Source organism: Pectinophora gossypiella, chromosome 18 (assembly GCF_024362695.1).
Source record: "Pectinophora gossypiella chromosome 18, ilPecGoss1.1, whole genome shotgun sequence".
Lineage (NCBI taxonomy): Eukaryota > Metazoa > Arthropoda > Insecta > Lepidoptera > Gelechiidae > Pectinophora > Pectinophora gossypiella.
Genome location: NC_065421.1, coordinates 13,340,195 through 13,362,567, shown reverse-complemented (window position 1 = coordinate 13,362,567; position 22,373 = coordinate 13,340,195). Strand labels below are relative to the sequence as shown.

General features: G+C 40.2%; 7 non-coding genes across 7 annotated transcripts; 2 read left to right on the top strand and 5 right to left on the bottom strand.

The window, feature by feature from the left end:
- Positions 1-1,617: 1,617 nt before the first annotated feature.
- LOC126375368 (5S ribosomal RNA) lies at positions 1,618-1,736 on the bottom strand. Its single transcript, XR_007567573.1, has one exon. It is a non-coding gene; the product is annotated as a 5S ribosomal RNA (ribosomal RNA).
- Positions 1,737-2,200: 464 nt separating this feature from the next.
- LOC126375379 (5S ribosomal RNA) lies at positions 2,201-2,319 on the bottom strand. Its single transcript, XR_007567583.1, has one exon. It is a non-coding gene; the product is annotated as a 5S ribosomal RNA (ribosomal RNA).
- Positions 2,320-2,498: 179 nt separating this feature from the next.
- LOC126375378 (5S ribosomal RNA) lies at positions 2,499-2,617 on the top strand. Its single transcript, XR_007567582.1, has one exon. It is a non-coding gene; the product is annotated as a 5S ribosomal RNA (ribosomal RNA).
- A 2,114-nt stretch (positions 2,618-4,731) lies between these two features.
- LOC126375373 (U4 spliceosomal RNA) lies at positions 4,732-4,870 on the bottom strand. Its single transcript, XR_007567578.1, has one exon. It is a non-coding gene; the product is annotated as a U4 spliceosomal RNA (small nuclear RNA).
- An 8,898-nt stretch (positions 4,871-13,768) lies between these two features.
- On the bottom strand, positions 13,769-13,887 carry LOC126375377 (5S ribosomal RNA). Its single transcript, XR_007567581.1, has one exon. It is a non-coding gene; the product is annotated as a 5S ribosomal RNA (ribosomal RNA).
- A 6,839-nt stretch (positions 13,888-20,726) lies between these two features.
- LOC126375376 (5S ribosomal RNA) lies at positions 20,727-20,845 on the bottom strand. The gene has a single exon (XR_007567580.1). It is a non-coding gene; the product is annotated as a 5S ribosomal RNA (ribosomal RNA).
- A 179-nt stretch (positions 20,846-21,024) lies between these two features.
- LOC126375363 (5S ribosomal RNA) lies at positions 21,025-21,143 on the top strand. The gene has a single exon (XR_007567569.1). It is a non-coding gene; the product is annotated as a 5S ribosomal RNA (ribosomal RNA).
- The last annotated feature ends 1,230 nt before the right edge of the window (positions 21,144-22,373 follow it).

The following is a 22,373-nucleotide window of genomic DNA, read 5'->3' as shown; positions in this document are numbered from 1 at the left end:
TGCATTATTATAAACCTAACTCTAGAAACACCTACTAATTGAACTCGTTTACACAATAATGAACCTTTGACCCCTCAATCTTCGACCCTAGTAAAAAGGCCCAAATGGATATATTATAAATATCTGAACTACTTACAAGTCAACCCTGATGTTATTATCGCTTATTCTATGCTGGAAGCTAAACACAGCTCTCACAGAGTACAGTGACAACTGTCGATGATCAGAAGAGCTTCGCCATTGTCGCATCCCACAGCAAACATCTGTCAACACTGCAGCGATATACACACAGTACCACAGCCCTGACACTCCCTATACAAATCTCGTTAAAATAAAATAAAAAATGTACCGTTAAAAATGTGTATATTTCTCCATTAGAACAGTTTACATTAACTTACATTATGTATGTAAGTACGGAATAATGAGGGAGACAGACTAGGAAAGACCTGTGTGTGAAACTCAAACTAGGAAGGACCTGTGTTTTGGGACACCTGGTCAGCCTGGTCTCCACCACTCAGAAACAGCTCTTAGATAATAAGTCAGATGGGAGTGTAGTTTATTAATAATAGGTACGTACGTTCTAACCATATACCGCTTTTAGGTTAAGATAAGACAATATTAGGTTCGGTTTCACTCAACCAGAGGTCATCACCTACACCAGCACATCGGAACGTTTGTCGATTTAGACCAGCATGACAGATGCCTGGTTACCCCCGAGGCGACGGACTCCCTATATTATATTACCCCGTTATTCTCTCCCATTATTATATTTTAATACCCTACCACACTGTTGTTGCTGTAACGTTATGTATCTGTGGTCTTGTGGACGTCGTTCCATTGTTGTGCCTCTTCAATAGTTGCAAGGGTTTCCTGGAAAGTCTGGTCGAGTGCTTGCTATAACATTGACTTTACTATACTACGGCTATATAAATAATGTTACTAAACGTAGGTATTACGTACGTAGCTTATACCTATTAGGAAAATTAAAGAAACCTTCGTTGTTTCCTCGAGAGTCTATTTTCAAATATAAAATAAAGAAAAAATATGCTTAAATGACTATCGCTACAAAATAACAGTCTTAATTCATATAAACGAAAACTACGCGAGTGCATTTTACAAAAAGTCACGACTAAAAAAATTAGATGTACTTCCAGACACTTATCACTCAACTACTAACGCTTTTAATTTAACAATTAGCAATACTCTGGCAAAGGACAGTAAAAACATAGGTATTTTTAAATTAATTTTGTTTTTTTATTATTAATATTTTTCGACTTCTTGTATATTCATCACCAGCCCATTAACGTCGCCACTGCAGGGGAACGGGCCTTCCCTATGGATGGATAGGGAGATCGGGCCTTAAACCACCACGCGGGCCCAGTGCGGATTGGTGGTTATTAACGACTGCTAATGCAGCCGGGACCAACGGCTTAACGTGCCTTCCGAAGCACGGAGGAGATGAAAACTTTTTTTTGTGGTCACCCATCCTAACGCAGACCGAGCACGTTTACCGCTTCTCCTATTGTATATTATTTTGTAAATATAAAAAAATCTTATAATACTTTAATTACGCCTGCTTTTAAAAAGTGATTTTAAAACTTGTCCATTGAAACTGCAAAAAGCCAACATTACGCGGTATTCCCAGGCGGTCACCCATCCAAGTACTAACCGCGCCCGACGTTGCTTAACTTCGGTGATCGGACGAGAACCGGTGTGTTCAATGTGGTATGAACGTTGGCGATCAACAAAGCAAAATTGTGACACGTATTCGTATTTTTATAATATTTTGCATTATAACAGCGCTTAAGCATTGTCTGCCAAAATCAGCATTCATTGCTTCATATCTATTCTTAGGAAAAAGTGCTTATCTATCTGTTAAAAAAAATTTTGTCTTGGAATAAATAATAGCCATAACTAACAATAGAAAAGACATCAACGCGAGTACATTTTCCGAAGTACCTAGGTACCAAAATATAAGATTTATGCTGTATCTCCCATCGGGGTGGGCAGAGTCACTTGACGACATTACCTAACTTCTTGCGGCCGAGATTTCCAGACAATAGTGGAATAATGGGGTTTGGATTTTAAAAGGACATTCGGTCATACGACTTTGAGGCATGAATATTCTCGCAATTTGGTCACTTTCCGTACTTCAAGAAAAGTGCTTAAATAAAACAAAACTTGTCCATAAAAAAGTGCAAAAAGCCAACATTACGCGGTATTCCCAGGCGGTCACCCATCCAAGTACTAACCGCGCCCGACGTTGCTTAACTTCGGTGATCGGACGAGAACCGGTGTGTTCAACGTGGTATGAACGTTGGCGATCAATACAGCAAAATTGTGATACGTAATCGTATTCTTTAAAGTTTATGGCAATGAGTCAGATATTCTAAATAATTATTATACTACAATAAAGAAGTATATATTATTCACCTCGTATGTTTCTTATAAAAAATATGTATAAAACTACGATTAACTATCACAATTTTGCCGTAACAGTTGCCAACGTTCATACCACGTTGAACACACCGGTTCTCGTCCGATCACCGAAGTTAAGCAACGTCGGGCGCGGTTAGTACTTGGATGGGTGACCGCCTGGGAATACCGCGTAATGTTGGCTTTTTGCTAGCAATGAGTGTTTTTTGTTGAAGTACCTTGTTAGTGAGAATAGCTACTATTTTAATTGTTTGTTACCTTTTTAAAGCGGGGCAATGACCAAATTTACTTAGGCGAGAATAATCAAAAAAAAATGCACCAGACACTTCACCTCACGTTTCCATATGACTCGTGGCTCTACCCAGCACGAAGCCTCGTTTGTTAAATTATGACAGGTGGTATAGAAGTTAGGTTGGAACAGACGTGCATACACACATACAAATATACAAGTAAATATACATAATACATACATACGAAGCAGTCAAATACATAACACTCCTTATTGCTTCGCCGAACTCGAGGAAAAAATCTATTAAAATATCTAGGTACACACAGTAAGGTAAGTAGGTAGGTCTATAACTTGTATAAAATAAAGAATGATTATTATTTAAGTTCTTTTTCTAAGAGCAGATACATAACATAACATAAACTGCCTACATACGTCCCACTGCTGGTCACAGGCCTCCCCTCAATCAACCGGAGAGGGTAAGAGCAGATATTTCACCATATTATTTAATTTTAACGTTAACTCGAGAATAACATCGAAATCAGATATCTCACGTTTTTATACGAACGAAGCAATAAAAAATAATTTATTTTTTTCCTCTAATCCACCGAGGAGGAAAATTTTGGGATTGTTCGTTTTACAAGCTCAGATTATTATTATGCGAACGAGGCACGTGTTCAGGAACAAATAAATTAAAAAAAAATCACACACCTACTTATACACGCAATGGGCAAAGGCAAATTAGTAACCTTTGTCACTGTTAACTATACTACATTGACGTTACGTATCATATACATAATATGCGATATGCGCGTGTACGATAACGTCAATGTAGTGTCTATGTAAAATGAGGTGTTTTGTATGAAGAGTCCGGGCTATGCAATAGCTCTATTATACAATAGCTAAGGGCAGTTACTAGTTCCCTAATAATAAAAAATAAAAAAACCCCGACCATAAAAAGTACTCAATTATTATGACAAAAGGTTAAAAATGCTAAACCCTATATAAAGCAAAAAATAACTTATCCCACATACGCTTGCAAGCAAACTGAGCGTGTAACATTCCTATCACACTTAACAAACGACCTGATGACCATGAAGACTTGAACCGATTTCCACCAAACATAGCTAAGTAAGAACACTCTCCACTGATATACCTACCTTTCAAACCAAAAAAGTCGCATTAAAATCGGATCATCCGTTTGGGAGCTACGATGCCACAGACAGACATACACATTTACACAGACGCGTCAAACTTATAACACCCCGTCGTTTTTGCGTCGGGGGTTAAAAAAATCACAGATACCATCGGCCGGCGCTCCGACATAAATGATAACAGTCGTAATGACGTCACGATTGCGCAATAAAAAAAGACAATAATACATACCGCAAATAGCGTGAAAAGTACTCATTCAAGCACGTGTTGGTGACGTCACGAATTTATGATGTCATATACCTATTCATGTATCTCTCCTTCCGAGAAACTGAAAGGCATACTTACAATACAAGGAATAAAAATAAAATTTCTATTCAAAGTTCTAGATTGAGTAAATTAAATACATCTTTATTGGAGTTATGTATACGTTTTTACAATAAAATACCAAAAAAAAATTGTCAGAAAATAAATTTAAAGCTCATGTGAAGCTTATTTTATGTAAAAAAGCTTACATAAACAGCCTATATACGTCCCACTGCTAGGCACAGGCCTCCCCTCAATCAACCGGAGGGGGTATGGAGCATACTCCACTGCGGGTTGGTGGTGTATGTAAAAAAGCTTATTATAAGTAAGCTTAATATAAATGTGTTCCTCTAGTTATTAAATAACATGTAATGTACACCCTCACTGATTTAAAAGATGTGTTGCTGTTGCAGTTTCTTGTCATTTCTTCTCCTCTGCCATAATGATAACTACGTTAAATAAATTATTGTGATTTCATAATCATAAAAAATAATTAAGTAGTACGTTCATTATACGATGGAATATTATGATTATGTATGTAACAGACTCCATGAGGTAAGTAGTAAGTCCTAGAGAGTAGGTACTCACTCACTAGTTATTTAAAGTATTATAAGGCCTTGACGGCCGTTCAAAAAGTGCCATAGCGGACGGTATTTCACGTCCACACGGCGGGGTATTGGTAAAGTTTTCAACTAGCAATAATCGCACCTCGGATTAACCTCATCGGTTACGATATTGCCTCTGCGCAAAGTTAAATTCAAGGCCGGCATCTTGGGGACATCATTGTTCGCGTGCTTTAATTGAAAGCGCGTTCTAAAATACTACTCGCGACATCTAGCGGATTTCTGTCAGAACTAATTTGGTAACATCATAGCGCGTCAGGTAACTGAATGTGATTTATCATTTGTTTTGTAATTTTTTGTTGTAATTATTTAGGTTCTCGTAATAATAATTATTATATTTTTATAAATATACAGAAAAAAGTATGTTGTGTCATTTTACTAAAATTCAAGTGCCTAGGTACCTACCTAAATAATTATCTTTAAGTAATTTATTAGGTAAGGAGTGCCTACATACTATAAATAAATAAAAACGATTTAAAACATTGGTTGTTTTGTTTGTAGGTAAGTATTATTAACTTTTTTCGGAAAATAAATAAACTTAGGCACGTGCCTTATGTAAAGTTTCGAGCAATGTTACTCGAATGCGCATTATGTATGAGAATTTCGGCATACGTATATCCATAGAATTCAAAGTCCGATATTGCCTTCTATATTTAAACGTCAACACTACAAACTGAAACTGAATTAAACCAGTATGAATATTTACTTCACACCAGTAATACTTATCGGGGTGGGCAGAGCCATAAGTTGTTAGGATGCTGCAAATGTAATACAATTTTATAGAACTGATAGGGTGAACCACTCTGCGTCGAGCGGCCGTCCCGAACGGTCGTTTGTTCAGAGGTCCCGAGCTGCGCCCCGCAGCTCCCCGCGCTGCGCCCCGCAGCCCCCCGCCGCGCGCCCCGCGCCCCGTGCCGCCATTGTCTGCCGGCTACCTGCTGGCGTGACCCTGCCGCCATTCATTGAGTCAACAATAGTTCTTCTCAGAACTTGCTGGCTTATCTAAGTTTCAAGGATAAAATAACGACTGTTATTTTACAGTTGCATCGATTTTAATTTTAAAACCACAGTTTCGTGGTCCTCAGTGGATACCTTGCGGTGTTAACTAAGCTGAGTGGGACGTGGCCCTGGGGCGTCCGCTTGCCTCACTTTGAGGCAGGCACATTACCCGGACGGGGCTAGAACCACCGGCCTTGGGGTCTACCCTAGTCGACCCTAGCTGTCACCCGGGGTAGAGTGACCAATCTCTACCCCTTATATTTTTCTCTTCGTGTTTCGGGGTGTAAAAACCCTCCGCACTTAGAGCATAGGAACCCTCTTGCACAATAAGATCGGCAAAGGGATACCAGCTTAGGGCACACCATAAGCACACATCTTCTTTGTTAACCCCAAGCAAAGAGGCAAAACTCACTCTTACACACCCTCGAGCAATCCCACTCGAGTTGCGAAAGTTAGCCAGCGATCGCCTCAGAGTTTCTTGCGCCGCTTATTCTCTGAGGAACGCTTTTGCGAAGCGGTAGTAATTATTATATAGCAGATTGGCCGTCCCTTAAAAATGGCCGACAGCTCCGAGCTGTGGGCCGAAATCGGTAAAATCATTTTGACGCATATCCTAGCGGATAAAAGCAGCGCGCTTTACGCTGAGATATGTCGATTAGTACCGCAAGTTGCGGCGTTAACCTTGCCTTCCGCGCCCCGCATTGATAGTGCTCGTGCCGACCGCGCGTCGTCACCCTGTCTCCCCGCGACCCCCGGCCCCGCCGCGTCTCTCGCGTCGCTTCCCGGCACTGACCGGCCTACTGCGTCTGCCCACCCCACCGCGTCTCTTGCATTGTCCCAATCGCGCGCTTCTTCCCCTTCCCCTGCTACCCTCCTCACCGGTGACGATGAGGAATCGTGCGATGTTCTTATGGACGTTGCCGAGTCCGATTCGTCGTCGGAGTGTGTGGAGTCGTCCTCTTCGGAGGACATATTCACGCTCGTGGAGGGCCGTAAGGGAAAACGAGCCCGCCGTCACCGCGAATCTGAGCCTGCTAAGGTCCAGAAGACGTCCTCGGGAACGTCGATTCCCTCTTCCATCCCCGAGGCCCGTAAGGCCCCTTCCAGCCCTTCTAAGGCTCCCAATGGTAAGAGTGCCATCAGCGGCACTCAAGTACAAAAAGGTCCCACCCCTCCGCCCTTGTATATGAGGGACAAAAATAGGTGGAACGAAGTCTCCCTTCGGGCGAAAGAGGAGAACATCGTAATCACCAGCGCCCGCACGACCCAAGATGGGATCAAAATTCAAGTCCCGTCATCTTCTGAGCATAGAAAGCTCACTACAATTCTGAAAGGTAGAGGAATACAATTCCATACCTACGCCCTCCCGGAGGAACGTATCCTCCGTATCATCATAAAGGGAATCCCTAAGGAGTGGGAAACCACTCTTGTTAAGGAGGACCTTGTTAACAACGGTTTTCCGGTGCTTGAGGTGCACCGTATGCATCGCGGTCGTGGCCAGGTCCCGTATGACATGGTCACAGTCATATTAGAAAGGACGGATGAGGGCAAGAAGATCTTCAACCTGAAGACTTGTTGCGGTCTATCTGGCCTTAAAGTCGAAACTCCCCATAAGGGAGGCCCCCCAACGCAGTGTCATAGATGCCAACTTTACGGGCATTCTAGTAGGCATTGCCATGCCAAGCCTAGGTGCGTAAAGTGCCTAGGGGATCATGCTACCTCGGATTGCCTTAGAGGCAAAAACGAGGTAGAACCCCCTAGTTGTGTGCTGTGTGGTCAGCAAGGTCATCCTGCGAACTATCGCGGATGCACCAAGGCTCCACGCACCCACCACAAGGTAGCCCAACGAAGGGCAGCCCGAGCTGCAGCTTCCCAACCCGGTCCCACTAAAGCCCATATGGCCCCTTCCTCGCACTCTACTCGCGATTTCCCGGCTCTGCCACTCACGCAGACCAAACTCGCGCCGCAGCGTCCATCCGCATGGACTCGTCCCCCGTCAATCGTCCGACCCACAAATCCGCCCCGCGCCCAACCTAGTAGCAATTCAGGTATTCCTGCAGCCTCTCTCGCGCCTCGTCCGGTTCCTGTGACGGCCCCTCAGGCCTCTGCATTTCCTGTCAACCAGTTTAGGGAATTTAGTATTCTCTTTAAGTCGGCCCTTAGTCAACTTGACAGTTTATTAGACTCCCTGTCCCAATTTAAAGCCTAATAATGGATTGTACGAATAAAAGTAGAGTCAAACCGCGTTCCCTTACAATAGGTTTTTTCAATGCTGATGGCATCTTAGGTCAACGTGCAGAGATTCACGAGTTTGTAAAACATCATCAGGTAGATATTTTATTAGTGCAGGAATCTTTCCTCAAACCCTCTAACCGCGACCCCAAGATGGCAAATTATAATCTAGTGCGAAACGACAGGACCTGCGCGCCCAAAGGGGGCACTCTCATTTATTATAAAAAGTCACTTCACTGTATCCCCATAGACCCACCTGCCCTCACTGACATTGAGGCTTCGATCTGTCGAGTAGGCATGACAGGACATCAGCCGATCACATTAGTGTCGGCTTATCTATCTCCTAATAACTCTAAGAGGTTACTTAGAAGTGACCTCGAAGCCCTCTTTAATCTCAGTAATTCAGTCATAATTGCAGGCGATCTTAACGCTAAACATCTTTCTTGGAGTTGCTTAACAACAAACACAAGAGGCAGGGTATTAGAAACTCTAGCCGAGCCCCTCTATTATGATATAATAACACCATTGCAGCCCACTAGATATCCCCCTGACTTGAACCACAGACCAGAAATACTCGACTTGGCGCTTCTAAAGAACATAAACTTACGTTTATGTTCTATAGAAGTACTACACGAGTTACAATCCGACCACCGACCTGTTATATTAAAACTAGGCTCCCGTTTAGACGCCCCTGATAATCCAGCACCCCCTAAGACAGTGCTGGACTGGGAGAAGGTGGCCGAAGGCCTCCAGTCTTCCAGTTCAGTGTACTTAGATAGTATCCCAGTAGAAATAACCTCCTTAGAGGAGGCCTCGACAGCTATTAACTCCCTCACGGATCACGTGAGGTCGGTTTTGAACGAAAGTTCAAAACAGGTTCCGGAGATGGAAGACCATCGCTGGAAACTGCCTACCGACATCCGTGATCTGCTAACGGAGAAAAACGCAGCCACCCGCGCATATGATTCCAATCGCACCGAGGAATGTCGCCGTCATTTGCGTCTCTTGCAGCATTCTGTAAGAAAACGTATTAATGACATGCGACAGAATCGGTGGGACAATCTTTTGAGCGGCATTGAGCCCCACCACCAGGCCATCTGGCAGCTGTCTAGGTCTCTTCAAAAGGATACGGTTGTTCCTACTCCTCCTCTCAATAGACCTAACCAACCCCCCGCTTTCGACGATGACGAAAAAGCCGAATGCCTTGCCGACAGTCTCGAAGCCCAATGCTCGCCCAGCACTCTCCCTATCGATCGTAGGCACCTCTCGACGGTGAACTCTGAAGTTCAGCGTAGGGCTTCTGTACCTCCCACCGATCCTCCTCTTCCACAGGTCACTGAGGAAGAGGTCCTAGGTATTATCAAAAGATTTCATACCCGAAAAGCCCCTGGCTCAGACGGTATCACGAATCGTGTCCTTAAAAACTTCGGTGCTCCCCTCATCTGCTTACTAACGGCAATATTCAACGTCGCCTTGAGCAACTGCGTCTTTCCACAGCAGTGGAAAGAAGCAATTGTAATTGGTATACCAAAGCCTGGGAAACCTAAAAACGAACCTTCGAGTTACCGCCCCATAAGTCTCCTCAATTCCATGGGGAAGGTTTATGAGCGGCTCATATTTGCTAGATTACGGGACTACGCCGAATCCAATAGTCTTATTCCACCAGAGCAGTTTGGTTTTAGAACCAAACACTCCTGCGTTCAACAAGTGCACCGTATTGTTGAACATATCTCTAGTAGATTAAACTTAAAAAAACCTGTCGCTACGGGAGCGCTCTTCTTCGATGTGGCGAAAGCGTTCGACAAAGTCTGGCACAACGGCTTGATCTACAAGCTTTATTCACTGGGAGTGCCAGACCGTCTCGTGCACATCATAAGAGACTTCCTCTCAAATCGAACCTTTCGCTACCGCGTGGAGGGGACGCTCTCGTCACCGCACCCGATACATGCCGGAGTCCCACAAGGCTCCGTCCTCTCCCCTTTACTATTTTCATTATATACTAGTGACATTCCCAAATCCCCTAATACCGAATTAGCTTTATTTGCGGATGATACAGCCATCTATTCTTCGTGCCGTGGTCGAGTTATGATGACCGGAATCCTCCAACGCGCGGCCAATGCCTTGGGCAAGTGGTTTCGCAAATGGAGAATCGAGGTAAACCCGGAGAAAAGTGCAGCGGTGTACTTTTCAAAGGGCTATTATAATACGCCACGGTCACGCCGTCAACTTAAAGTCATTACGATGTTTGGCAAGCCGATCCCTTGGGAGGAGCAAGTCAAATATCTCGGCGTAGTCTTAGATAGACGTCTTACTTTCAAGGCCCATATCAAACGAGTGCGCGATCGCGCCGCGTTTGTAATGGGCCGTCTTCATTGTCTCCTTAACAAGCGAAGTAAATTGTCCCTTAGGAATAAGGTGAAAATCTACACGACTTGCATCCGTCCGATCATGACCTATGCAGGGGTAGTTTTCGCTCACGCGAGCCCCTCTCAAATTCACCGTCTACAGGTAATACAAAATCGTTTCATGCGGAAAGCCACGGGAGCTCCGTGGTTCCTTCGCAATGAAAATCTGCACATTGACCTAGGTCTGCCAACCATTGCCCAATGGCTCAAATTAGCTTCCAAACGTTTTTTCGATTCTGCTCCGCACCACCCAAATCCCCTGGTAGTTGCGGCTTCCGAATACATCCCGCTTAGGGACGGTACTGAAAAGTATCGGCGTCCGAAGGACGTAATATTCGATCCCGACGACCCGATTACCCTAGCCATAGAGGCAGCCAATCAGCTCGCGACACCAAACACTTCAGGACCCCGATACCGACCCCGCCGGCGTGGTCGACGATTTCCCTCATTCAGCGCTTATCGCTATCGACCCACTAGGGTCGATTAATTCTTTCAAATATTTTTCCTCTCAGACGACGCCCTGAGCCGAGGTTCGCGCCCAACTGGGCACCCTCAGGCCTGTTGTCTTAAACGTTGTACCGGGTGAGAGCCTTCAGCGCTCCCCATTTGTCCGGCCAAGTAGTTAATGCCATCTGCGGCAAATCTACAATAAGTCACGTCAAAAAAAAAAAAAAAAAAAAAAAAAAAAAAAAAAAAAAAAAAAAATAGGGTGAACCTTATTTTGACAAACCTCCAGCCGTATTAACCATCTTCTTCATTTGATCAGATGAGGTTGGTAATCCACCTCTCAACCCACACGAGAGAAGAGAAGAGACTGTATCTTCACAAATTACCAGAAAGATGCAAATCAGATTTACGGTCGGTCACCCATCCATCATCTGACCACAACAAAAATGGCTTCACCTGCCGCATAAATTGCCAGACATAACCAAGCATTCATACTTGTACTAAACATAAAAATATCGCCAAGTGGGAGAAGTACCAACGTTGTAATGTTCCGTATACCATTTTTCCTAAAAGATCCTTTGTTATTCAAATCCCTCATGAACCATTGAGTTTATTGGAGATTAAAAACGGATTTGTGCCTATAAATAATAATTTCCCTTTGCGAATGCTGTCATAAAATCATTATCCCTCTAGCGATTTCACGTCCCGTTATCACAGGGGCCACTTATTTCACCAAAGTTGGCAGGTTTGGTTAATAAACTAAAATAATACCAAAAATGACTTATGATCTCTTTCTAATTTTAGTTACAGTTATTTAGGAACAGTCATGAGTAATATCATGTACCTACCCACTTTAGAACCTTGTCGCACTATCATAATAATATTAAGTCAAATTAAGACACCAACGCTTGAGACGCTTGAGCGCCTAGCTAACCGTATCGAACCACCTTAATGAGACTTACGGTTTAATTTGTCAAAAAAATTAATGTGACATGGTAGATACATGGTATAGATATTACAAGTCCCACTATTAGGTACGGTCACGAGCATTAATATGTATACACTTTGGTACCATGTCACATTAGCTTTTTTGACAAATTAAACCGTAAGTCTCATTAAGGTGGTTCGATTCGGTTAGCTAGGTCAAATATGTTAGTGCGACAGAGTCCTAAAGTGGGTTCATTATATTGCTCATGATTGTACAGGCATAGAATAAAGATTAAAAAAAAGCTATAAAGCTATGCTCGGTATTTCCCTGCTGGATCGAATCAGAAATGAGGAGATCCGCAGGAGAACTGAAGTCACCGACATCGTCAGTGACTCAGCTCGGAGAATTGCAAAGCTGAAGTGGCAGTGGGCAGGACTCAGGACACATAGCGAGGAGAACCGATGGCCGCTGGGGCGGAAGGGTTCTGGAATGGCGACCACGTGTCGGACGACGCTCAGTGGGTAGGCCCGCTACAAGGTGGACCGACGATCTGGTGAAGGTCGTGGGAAGCCGTTGGATGCGGGTAGCACGGGACCGATCGTCGTGGAGATCCTTGGGGGAGGCCTATGCCCAGCGCAGTGGGCGTCGTACGGCTGATGATGATGATGATGAGAATAAAGATTAATACTACGTATGGAACGGTAACTCTCCGCCCCGCACCAATTCGTACCGGGCGCCGACCTCACTCCCTCTGGGTCTTACTTTAGTCTTAAAAGGCCGTAAGCCGCCGAGGAGTAAGGGAAAAGCACGGATTGTCTGTCTCACTCGCACTTAACTACGCATCACGGGGTAAGTATAAGATTTTTGGATGGAGTATCCGTGAAGTGACATAGGCGCCATATTCCCTCTGATTGAGTGACATGACGGCATACTTCACCACGCTGATGGTCAATAGCGGGTAATAATAACATCACCACTTATCGTAACATAAGCTCACGACTCTGTCCCAATTGGGGTAGTCAGATGTACATCCATCGCAAGATGAACATGGCGAAATCGTATTCCCCAAAAAAATATTCGAAAGTTAGTTCATCGAACAAATGTATTTCGAAACTAAGTCCCAGACCCCACCTCACCGAGCTATCTGTCAGACTAACGTGGTAGGTAAAAAATAATAATAAAATAAAATTCTATATTAATCAAACGAGGTACAATTTAAACAGTTAACAGCGAGCCCTGCACTAGGGATCACCCTGTATCGCAGTGGCTTAAGTAAACGGTATCGTCTAATACCTACCTAATAGCCGTCGTCGTAATGATAGCCTTAAAAAATATTTTCAAGAAGTTTCTCTGAGGATCTCCAAAAAATTTTTGTAATAAATATTCGCCATCATTCAGATGGAATTGCTAAAATCACAACGACAAAGGGTTGCAAGTTAGGACGTTTTTTACAATGTCATTTGGTATTCGTACTACTTATTCGTGTGATGTTCACATAATGCCGTACCAAGCGCAGGGTCGCTACATAAACATATCTTTATGGCCCTCTTATCATTCTGCTTGATGGTTACTTAGTATTACAAAAAAAAAAATTCGTCCTCAGTTTATGTCCTCTAGAAGGCGCCACATTGAGTGTTGAGTGTTAGCCTATAATCATCGCACAATCAAGACGCTTCTAGTGACACCTCATTTTCTGACAGCTGTTTTAGAAGTTAGGTGGGCATGGGAACAGATACATGCATGCATACACACTACATACATACAATAAAAAAACAAAAAAAAATACAATACAATACAAAAACTCTTTATTGCACTTGAATCACATTAAAAATACATTACACACATCCATACACATACATATTTTATACATCCATAGCGGTCAAACATATAACCCTCCTTTTCGTTCCGTCGCACCATAGAATAAGCAATAACTAATAACAATAATAACTGGTCACTTTCCCTACTTCAAGAAAGGTGCTGTAATAAAACAAAACTCGTCCATTAAGAAAGTGCAAAAAGCCAACATTACGCGGTATTCCCAGGCGGTCACCCATCCAAGTACTAACCGCGCCCGACGTTGCTTAACTTCGGTGATCGGACGAGAACCGGTGTGTTCAACGTGGTATGAACGTTGGCGATTGAAGTCGTAAAATTGTGACACGTATTCGTATTTTTATCATAATTTGCATTATAACAGCGCTTAAGCATTGTCTGCCAAAATCAGCATTCATTGCTTCATACCTATTCTTAGGAAAACGTGCTTATCTATCTGTTAAAAAAAATGTTGTCTTGGAATAAATAATAGCCATAACAATAGAAAAGACATGTGACAGGATAATCATATCTATGTAGTAATTTATAATGCATTTACGCAGATGTGGCTAATTATTTACATACTTACTTGAATTTTAACTCCAATACTAAACGTCAACAACAATGTGTCACACTATTGTCCACAACGAATTTAGAACGAATGACAAATATCGATTTGTCGTAGTTTACTGGTAATTTACATTTCAGTTTTAAATTAAGTACTTGTATAATCTCTTAGTTCATCATAACTAATCATTAAATTAAATTGACGTAATTTACTTATTTTGTTCGTTTAGATTAGCTTTATTGGGAAGTAGTATGACTTGCAAATAAAACAACTTTTATTTAGGCAAAGTAATAACTATAATTGATTATGAAATTATTAATTATTGTTATAATTATGATACGTATTTTTAGATAGTTTTTAGTGAAAAACATTTTGTTTCAAGTTCTTAAATATTACCGATATTGTACAACCGTTCTGATTGGTCTAGAGTGATGTGTCATATTCTAGTGGAAGGGCCACAAAGTCTATAAAAGGGCTGCAATCTGGCAATCGAGACTGATTTTACGTTGAAAAGCCGACACGACTGGATCCTCCTGCTACGTAAGTTAAGTAACATTTGTATATTATTATCTTTTACCTAGTGTGTCTATGTTATTTAAATGCTACTTGTGAGAATTATTATGTGGTAAGGCTGAGCCAATATTCTTGTTTCATTAATATAATATCATATATATGTTCCTATTTTTATTGTTTTATTCCCAAGTCCTGGAGTTTTATTTTGAGAATACTCGTACCATCTATCTAGGAAAACCTACAAATACAAATATTGACTAATAAGCTTATTTATGAGAATATAGCTTCTTAAATATTAAGATATACATTTTATTATATTATATATTACCAAGTATTTTCTGACATCAGAAGTGGGATTCACTCCATGCTTTATATCAATCTTAACTATTGCTTTGTACAATTTTCCAGGGTAATTATGGACGCCGCCGCCCTCCAAGGGATTCTCAAAGCTATCCAAGATGCTGTCACGCCCAAGCGATGCAACGACGACGAAGTTGCGTTGCCAATATTCGATCCCGAGAAGAACAACCGCGGCGCTGCAGCATGGTGCGATGAGATCGAGACTCTGGCCAACGAGCTGAACTGGAGCAGCATTGCTACGGTTGCAAGAGCAGGTAAGGCCCTAAAGGGCTCTGCTTTAAAATGGTTTGAGTGCTGGGAACCAACAGAGGGAAGGTCATGGAAAAATTTTCGCAATGATTTTACTGACTTTTATCCTGATAAGAAAGATCTAGCTGAAAAACTTACTAAAGCCGTCTTATATTCATCGAATTCTGCTGACTCTTATTGTGAATACGCTAGGGAAAAAATAAGGCTGTTACGTAACACAAAAGTAGCTTTCACCGAAGAACAAATTGTTGAGTTAGTTTGTGGTGGCATATGTGATGTTAATGTAAAAATGGCTTCATTTAACAACAGTGTTAAAACTGCGTCGAATTTAATATCCTTATTTTCTACCTACACAAAGAAAACTGAAAAGCGTTGTCTTGACCCAATCGATAAAGACAGTATTCCTGGCCCTAGTGCCCCAAAGCGATCTAAGTTTTTTTCTAACAACGAAGAGAAAAAATGCTTTATCTGTCAAAAAGCTGGTCATATCAAATATCAATGTCCAAAAAATCTAAATATTGTTGGAAATAACAAGTCTGAAATTCAAACAAAACGGACATTTGATCCCGTAATGTGTAGCTATTGTAAAAGGTTAGGCCACATAGATACTGTTTGTTGGTATAAGCAACGTGCTGAATCTAGTTCTGCTTCGGCAGTGAAACAGATTCCAACAAATTCTGTTAATTTTTTAGACCGAATTTAAATCTTACTAAAGTTAAAATCAATGATTTAGCAATCGATTCGCTTATAGACACAGGAGCATCTTGTAGCATAATTAAAGAAACTCTTGCCCATAAGATAGGATGTCACCTTTACCCACAGTCATTGAATCTTAATGGTATAGGAAACGGCAGCCTTCACTCATTTGCTATGATTACTGTGCCGATCCAATTTGAGGAAGTTTGCTTAGAATTAGACTTGAATGTGGTCAAAGATTGCGATTTTCAGTATGATCTTCTTATTGGTAGAAATTCTGTCCAACACCCAGATATAGAAATCTTGGTTGATAAGTCAGGATGTAAGGTAGTTCGAAAACCGGTAGCGCAAGGACCAGAGGTAAACTTAATTAATGTAACTGAAACTGAATCTTGTAACTTTCCTGATTTATCGTTACAATTAAAACATCTTGATGTTGAGATTCAGGAACGTGTGAAAAATATATTTCGGAAATACCCCTCTGTCTTAGGTGATGTCAGTACCGTAGAAACAGGTGAATTAACCATACGTTTGAAAAGAGATGAGACTATCAATTACCGACCATATAGATTGGCGCCGGTTGAGAGAGAGAAGGTGAAGGAAATCGTGCAAGACTTAATAGAAAAAAAGATTGTCCAAGAAAGCGATTCACCGTTCGCTAGCCCTGTCCTTCTCGTAAAGAAGAAGGACGGTAGTGACCGAATGTGCATCGACTATAGAGCGTTGAACAAGATTGTAGAAAAAGATAGATACCCTCTCCCTCTCATCGATGACCAGATAGACAAATTGGGAAAGGCAAAGTTTTTCATATCCATAGATATGAAAAATGGCTTTTACCAGATACCCATTTCGTCTCATTCTACTAAATATACGGCATTTGTAACACCTGACGGCCATTACGAATTTCTAAAAATGCCTTTTGGTCTTTGTAATGGTCCGTCGGTGTTTCAAAGAGCCATATCTAAAGCAGTTCAACACCTTAAATTTTTACTGGTATATATAGATGATATTCTCATCCCTTTCACGACAGTTGAACAGGGCCTACAGTATTTAGACGAAACGATTCAGGCGCTTAGTATGGCAGGATTTACAATTAACTTGCAAAAATGTAAATTTTTTGTTGAAAGCATCGAGTATTTAGGCCGACATATTTCACAGGAAGGGGTTAGACCTAGTGAGCTAAAAACATCTGCCTTACTGAATTCTCCCATTCCTCGTACTATTAAACAAGTTAGACAGTTCATGGGTCTAGCAAGTTATTTTCGGAAGTTTATCCCTGATTTCGCAGCAAAAACTGCCTGTATTACTAAACTTACACGTAATGACCAAAAGTGGGAGTGGGGCCCTGAACAGGATGCAGCTAGAGAATATGTTTTGCAACATTTGTCCTCTAAACCCTTGTTGACTATCTTTGATCCCGAAAGACCAACGGAGCTGTACACCGATGCCAGTTCTCTAGGCTACGGTGCCATACTAGTACAAAGAGTTGACGACGTTAAAAAGGTTGTTGCATATTACAGTAAAAGGACTACCCCTATAGAATCTAAATATTCGTCATACGATCTTGAAACTCTTGCAATTTACAACGCACTTAAACATTTTAGGGTTTACTTATTGGGAATTAAATTTCAAATTATCACAGATTGTAATTCTATTAAGGCTACTGTAAATAAAAGGGACTTATCACCACGTGTTGCCAGATGGTGGACATTATTGCAAGATTTCCAATTTGAAATTGTGTATAAAAAGGGAAAATATATCAGTCATGTTGACTTTCTAAGTCGTAACCCTGTTGAGGTCCCCACAAACGTGAGCAAAGGCTGTGGTTTTGGGGAAGCACAACATTCAAATGGTAATAACAAGATAAAATCCCTTGATCCATTTGAAGACCATGTGAATTTGATAAATGAATCCCCTAAATCATGGATAGAAATTGCTCAACAAAACGATGCTGAGATACAAAATTTAATCATGCAAGTTCAGGCAGGGGAAATAGATTCAAATCGGTATTTGTTACAAAATAATTTATTATTTTACAAAATCCATTCTGACTCTCAACCTTTACTATACGTCCCAAAAAGATCCAGATTTAATCTGCTGCGACTTTTTCATGACGAAAATTGTCATGTGGGATGCGATAAGACTATTCATAAAATTCGAGAATGTTTTTGGTTCCCTCAAATGACAGCATTTGTAAAAAAGTATATAGCCCACTGTTTAGTTTGCATTGAACGAAAAAGTCATTCTGGTCCTAAGCAGGGCTTATTGCATCCCATCAACAAAACTCCTATACCTTTTCATACTATCCATCTTGATTGCACTGGTCCTTTCCCTCAAACTCCTGAAGGTTATAAACATATTTTACTTATAGTTGATGGCTTCACGAAGTTTTGTCTTTTAAAACCTCTAAAAACCCTCAATGCACAGGAACTTGTACCCATTATTCGGGATACGATAACAACGTTTGGCACTCCTTCGCTAGTTATTACTGATCGGGGCACAAATTTCAGCTCTACTCAAATCAGGTCTTTGTTTCACGACTTACAAATAGAACACCACATGATTGCCACAGGAACACCTCGAAGTAACGGTCAGGTCGAACGATACGTAACTACCGTGACAGACATGTTAAATACCACATGTAATGGTTCGTCAGATTGGCCGAGCGGGTTGTGGAAAGTCCAGCAGTCTATCAATACAACTATTCAAAAATCAACTGGATTTACCCCGATCCGCTTGCTAATCGGTTGTAACGCGAATATCCCTTGTATTCAGTCCCGAATTGATGATGCCAATATTCCGGAAGCCAGTATAAACACTCAAACTGATAGAGAATTAGCCCGACAGCGATTAATTTTGGAATCTGAAAAATTTAAAACACGCTTTGATCCAGTGAGACGCGATAACAAATCTTTTCAAGTAGGTAACATGGTTTACGTAAGCCAAAATCATAGACGTCTGGATAAGTTAAGTCCGCGATTTAAAGGTCCCTATGAAATATTGACACTACTTGATAATGATCGGTACACTCTAAGAGGATTAGGAAATCTTAGGAATATAACTGTAGCCAAAGAAAAATTAAGACTATGGCCTGGAGAATTGATAGACACTGATGATACTGTTGCTGAAGATGCCAGTAGATAAATGTGATTTACTTAACTATAATTATATTGATTAAGGTCTTATAAAATAAGCATGATGTAAGCAAAAAAAAAAAAAATGAAATTGAAATGAGAACTAGACTGAGAAATTGATTAATCGATAGGTTATCGTACATAATTTTGTTAATGTAATCAAAGGAATGAGAATAAATATGATGTATTTAAATCAAATGTGAATGTGATGAATATAGTAATAATGTAAAAAGACTAATGTAATTAGAATGAGAGTTGAGCAAGACGATGTAATTATAATGTGAGATACCTAGTTAATGATGTAACAAATATGATGTGTATACTACAATGAAAGATGGAAGGTAAATTAAATTGGTAATAACAATGTAAACAATGTGAAAATAAATAAACATATTGAAAAAAAAAAAAAAAGAGTTTTGGAATGTAAGTACTCCGAGAGCGGAGTACATGTCAGTATGGCCGTGACAGGATAATCATATCTATGTAGTAATTTATAATGCATTTACGCAGATGTGGCTAATTATTTACATACTTACTTGAATTTTAACTCCAATACTAAACGTCAACAACAATGTGTCACACTATTGTCCACAACGAATTTAGAACGAATGACAAATATCGATTTGTCGTAGTTTACTGGTAATTTACATTTCAGTTTTAAATTAAGTACTTGTATAATCTCTTAGTTCATCATAACTAATCATTAAATTAAATTGACGTAATTTACTTATTTTGTTCGTTTAGATTAGCTTTATTGGGAAGTAGTATGACTTGCAAATAAAACAACTTTTATTTAGGCAAAGTAATAACTATAATTGATTATGAAATTATTAATTATTGTTATAATTATGATACGTATTTTTAGATAGTTTTTAGTGAAAAACATTTTGTTTCAAGTTCTTAAATATTACCGATATTGTACAACCGTTCTGATTGGTCTAGAGTGATGTGTCATATTCTAGTGGAAGGGCCACAAAGTCTATAAAAGGGCTGCAATCTGGCAATCGAGACTGATTTTACGTTGAAAAGCCGACACGACTGGATCCTCCTGCTACGTAAGTTAAGTAACATTTGTATATTATTATCTTTTACCTAGTGTGTCTATGTTATTTAAATGCTACTTGTGAGAATTATTATGTGGTAAGGCTGAGCCAATATTCTTGTTTCATTAATATAATATCATATATATGTTCCTATTTTTATTGTTTTATTCCCAAGTCCTGGAGTTTTATTTTGAGAATACTCGTACCATCTATCTAGGAAAACCTACAAATACAAATATTGACTAATAAGCTTATTTATGAGAATATAGCTTCTTAAATATTAAGATATACATTTTATTATATTATATATTACCAAGTATTTTCTGACAAACGCGGGTGTACATTTTCCGAAGTAGGTACCAAAATATAAGATTTATGCTGGATCTCTCATCGGGGTGGGCAGAGTCACTTGACGACATTATCTAACTTCTTGCGGCCGAAATTTCCGGACAATAGTTAAACAATGGGGTTTGGATTTAAAAGGACAAAAAAGTAGGTCATTCGACCTTACGACTTTGAGGCTTGAATAATTTGTCACTTTCCCTACTTCAAGAAAGGTGCTGTAATAAAATAAAACTTGTCCATTAAAAAAGTGCAAAAAGCCAACATTACGCGGTATTCCCAGGCGGTCACCCATCCAAGTACTAACCGCGCCCGACGTTGCTTAACTTCGGTGATCGGACGAGAACCGGTGTGTTCAACGTGGTATGAACGTTGGCAACTGTTACGGCAAAATTGTGATAGTTAATCGTAGTTTTATACATATTTTTTATAAGAAACATACGAGGTGAATAATATATACTTCTTTATTGTAGTATAATAATTATTTAAAATATCTGACTCATTACCATAAACTTTAAAGAATACGATTACGTATCACAATTTTGCTGTATTGATCGCCAACGTTCATACCACGTTGAACACACCGGTTCTCGTCCGATCACCGAAGTTAAGCAACGTCGGGCGCGGTTAGTACTTGGATGGGTGACCGCCTGGGAATACCGCGTAATGTTGGCTTTTTGCTGGTTTTTTTGGGGACAAGTTTTAAAATCACTTTTTAAAAGCAGCCGTAATTAAAGTATAATAAAAAAAATATTTATTTACAAAATAATATACAACACGTCGAAAAATATTAATAATAAAAAAAACAAAATTAATTTAAAAATATATGTTTTTACTGTCCTTTGCCAGAGTATTGCTAATTGTAAATTAAAGGCGTCACTAGTGACAAGTGTCTGTAAATATAATTTTTTTAGACGTGAGTTATTATTTCGTTCATATTATATTAAGACTATGTATTATTTTGTAACGATAGTAATTTAAGCATATTTTTTCTTTATTTTATATTTGAAAATAGACTCTCGAGGAAACTATACAGGTTACTTTTTTATTCCTAATAGGTATTCATATCAACAAAGCAAAATTGTGATATGTAATCGTATTTTATAATAATTTGCATTACAAATATTCCCGAGTGAATACATTTTCGGAAGTAAGTATGTTACCTAACTTGTATTGGGCTGGTTTTTCCTTCGCGGGTTGGAAGGTCAAACAGGCAGTCACTTTTGTAAAAAACCGGACCTGTCAAATTAAGTTTAGGTTAGGTAAGCGGACCCTGTGAAAAACGGGATAATCCTAGGGAGATGATGACTACGTATAGAATGGCAACTCTCCGCTCAACACCACCAGCTTAGCTTTTACGTCAACTCCGCCGTAAATAGTTTAGATCCGATTTGAACCATCACGCACACAGACGCACGTGTACGATAACGTCAATGTGTGGTGTCTGTGTAAAACGAGGTTGTTTGTATGAAATGTCCGGGGTGTGGCCGCATTCGGGAAAAAAATCTTTCAGATTGTTTATATGCCAATATACCAATGGTTTATCAAAATTGTGCTGATTCCAGTATTAGATAGTTCTAATTTAATATCTTAATTATATATCATTTTCTTATACGCCGGAAAGGAAAGGGACGGGTAATCGACAGTCTCAGTATGCGTATTACTATAGGCATATAGGCTTCGACATATAGGTACTTATCTATTACTTACTAGCTTTTGCCCGCGACTTCGTCTGCGTGGCGTGTTATAAAAGCGAGATCCTCGTGTGTTTGGGAGTGCATGTCACAAGCATCTAACTTATGCAATTTAGATATTTTCATACAACATTTTTTCCCGCTAACTCCCATTTTTCAAAATACAGCCATAACTAAACTTTATATTACATAAGGTATGCATGCACGCTAG